Source organism: Crocodylus porosus, unplaced genomic scaffold (genome assembly GCF_001723895.1).
Source record: "Crocodylus porosus isolate Cpor-Errol unplaced genomic scaffold, CroPor_comp1, whole genome shotgun sequence".
Lineage (NCBI taxonomy): Eukaryota > Metazoa > Chordata > Crocodylia > Crocodylidae > Crocodylus > Crocodylus porosus.
Genome location: NW_017728907.1, coordinates 14,611,243 through 14,614,936, shown reverse-complemented (window position 1 = coordinate 14,614,936; position 3,694 = coordinate 14,611,243).

The following is a 3,694-nucleotide window of genomic DNA, read 5'->3' as shown; positions in this document are numbered from 1 at the left end:
GTGTGACAACCAAATTTCCTAGTGTGTTGCTGCAGACCCATCTGTGGTGCCACACACTGCACGTACAGGCATTCCCCATGCTGCTACCTTGCAGCATGAGAGTTTTTCTTGACCCTGGGAGACCCCATGGTCGAAAAAACCCATGTCAAAAAAAGCGGGATGGCACATGTGGCAGTAATGCTCAACGCCCAAAACCTGAGCCAGGATGGCCGGAGCCATGCTCTGGCTGCTGGCCAGGCTCCCAGCTTCAGGAGCACCATGGCTGCAGTTCCCCAAGGCCGTCAGTACCCCAGGTAAGGCTGCTGGGGCCAATACAGGGTGCATGTGCAGAAGATGTGCCCCTGCTACATGTCCCCAGGGAAACAAATGTCTGTGCTCATCTGGATGCAGTAAAGAGGTCCCAAGTATAGGGACATGCCTCCTGCTACAAAAGGAAGGGAAAACTGCACCCAGTCTATACCAAAATTTGACCATGGGGTAAAATTCCTTCCTGACCCCAAATATGGTGATTGGTTTGACCCTGAGCAGTGGGGAAGACCCTCTAGCCAAGAACCTCCAGCTTCGCTCCTAGCAGAAAAGTTGGCACATCCCAGTTGGAAGCTCCCAGCCTTGGCTGTAGCCAACACCCAGGCTCCAGGAAATCTTAAAAATGTCCTGACACATAACAGAAAAAAAAGGAGCAGGCTGGGGGGGAAGGAGCAACCAGCAAAGCCCAGAAGCATGGAAAATGCCCATGGTAGAAAACAGGCATAGCTATGCCTAGAACATTGCCATCCAGTGGCTGCCCAACCTTTTCTTGAACACCTCCAGTGATGGCAAGTTTACAATTTTCCTAGGCAGTCTATTCCAGTACCTCACTGTACTAACAGTGAACAACTTTTTCCTGATATCCAATGTACATTTACTTTGATGCAACTTCAAGTCATTGGTTTGCATCATCCTCTTTGCAGCAAGAGAGAAAAGGTGCTTTTCCTCTTGTTTATGGCAGCCCTCCAGGTATTTGAAGGCTGTTACCAAGTCCTTTCTTAAGCACCTTCTCCACAAGCTGAACGTGCCTAGCTCCTTCAGCTTCTTCTCATATGACTTGCCTTCCAAGCCCTTGATCATCTTTGTTGCCCACCTCTGGACCCTCTCTAACTTCTCCATGTCCTTTTTAAAATGTGGAACCCAGAACTGCATGCAGTACTCCACATGAGACATAACTAGTGCTGAGTAGAGAGGTACTATCACCCCTGCCTCTTGCACCTAATGCTTCTATTGATATAAATAAGGTTGAATGCGTAATGATAAAAGTAAGTTTTGCAAGGTTGTTACTAAAACTGAAAAATGTAAAAAGAACACTAAGGTTTTGGTCCTGTAAGCCCTCCACAGGGCTAGACCTCTATAAAAGGGATTTTTTAATCTTTCCCTTCATTTTCATGATTCATTTTGTGCTTGGAACCTGTCAACAGGATGTATGTGTCAACTAATACCAATCACAGCTGATTTTAATTATGTAAATATTTTGCCAATTGGGAACTGCACTGAGAACTTCCAACTCACCATCAGCCCATGTCCATTAGGACCTTGTTATTCTACTATAAGGAATGTGGCAAAAAAGACACATCTCAGCACAAGGATTTGACTTCCTTCCACAAAAGCGATACAAGAAAACTGATTTTTTAAATTATAAAATGAGTCCTATAAAAGGAGGGTCAAACTGTTGGCTGAAAGTTCTGACAAACAGCGCCATTATCAAGTTGTGACAAAAAAGTTAGGAATTCATTTTTAAAAGAAAAAAAAATTACAAGTAGGAGTGCAGTATGGTGGATAAGGCTGATGTCTGTTTAATACTACATGGGACATTCATGATTCTGGGATATCATTGATACGGTATAAATTTCACAGGTTGCTTTACATACCTTTGCACAGAAGTTGGGTACACAGCTGGGGTATCTACATTTACAGTAATTATATCTGGATCAACCTTTCAGAGCATAAACCAGAGTAATAATGTAGCATTTTTGTCCCTGTTGTGGATGGACCAACATATAGATTTCTACAGCTTCTGGTTCTTCAGCTTTAACATGAAAGGCCAATGTTTTTAAAAAAAAAGATCCCAGAAACTGTCCCTGAAGCTGATGCAACCAAAGCTGCTGTCACACCAGTACTTTGTTTACTATGGCCGCTGAAGTATACGTGTGTCTATTATAGAAGGTCATGCAGCAGGTCCCAAACTAATGTTGGCATAAACAAACTTTCCTGAATAGTGCAGACTTTAATATGGGAATGAATGAAATGAAAAAAAGAAATCATCTGAATTTATATATTCTTTGGTCTGATCCAAAGGCCAATGATACAAATGAAATAACTTCCATAGACTTCCGTGAGCTTTGGATCTGGTCCTTTGTGTATGGGAAAAGAAGAAAAAAACCAAGATAGGTGATCCCTCATTCTTCTGTGTCTTTAATTAACGAGGGTCTGATTTTCCTGGCTCATTTCGTGAACATGGAATTGGTTCAGTTGTTATCTAGTTTGAGCTATTAACATTTCCATTCCTATGAAAAAATATTGTTGATTGAATGACATGGTGCATAGATGACACGTTACTTGGGCATGGAAACAAAGAACAGCTGGTCCCTTGAGAAGATATAGTTGAACTCCCTGGCACTGGTAGTGATGAGTAAACCTACTGTAAAGGGTATGTGCTAGGAAATTCCCTGTATAAAGCCCTACTTATCTGGCCTTAACCCAATTTCAATGCCTATTCCACCCACTTTGCGTTTCCTGATGAGCGCAAAGGAGATATAAAATGGCTATATCTGACCAGTTTGGAATTACCCCAGCTGAGGGGATTTTTCAATATACTTAAAAGCAGCAGTTATTTCCAATGCCAACTGTGCCCTTACCCTGGCCTTAGAGGACACCATTCAAGATACACTAATTTGGGCACAGAACAAAATTCATCTAAACTAATTCTTAGCTAATGAGCTGAGAAAACTACAGGAGACAACTCTGACTTATCAGGGTTAGGACATTTTGCGTATTAAGAATGGCCTCCCTCTTGTCATTTATAAGCTGGCACAACAAGGAATTTGTTCTTTTTTAAAGCAAGTTACATTTGCTATAACATGCAAATTACAGCTATATGTTGTTGGGTTTTTTTATAGCTGTAAACCTTTGGGTTCTGTCCCTAGTCCCACCATATTTTTGTTTTTTCCCATTTATTGTATCATATCAGAAATTAGGTAGTATTTTGCAGACCGGGGAAATTTATGCTCTAAGTTGTCCAAGATAATAGAAGATAGACTCAACCTAATAAATAAAATTGTTTATAAAGATAGAAAGACTGGATTAATTTAAACAAAAGGATTTATTGAATCAATCCACAGAGTCTGAGAACATGCCTGAGAACAAAGACAGCGGGACCCAAGATTAGTAGACTAAAATCGGTGTGTCAGATATTAGGCCTACGTGGTTACTCCACTCTTCAATCAACTTGGAATCCTTAAAGAGACTTTTGAATCAGTCACAATGACTAAAAATAATGAGAGATCCCTACCATCATGGCTACTGGCCCCAGTTTTCTTGGGATCCTGGAGCTCACTGTGTGAGAGAGTGCTTATGCTAAGCAAGGCCTAGCATTAAAAAAAATGCACTAAAACTCCCAGAATGCTTCAAGGAGGTTGAGGAGTCAGCGATTGACGTTCTGGTA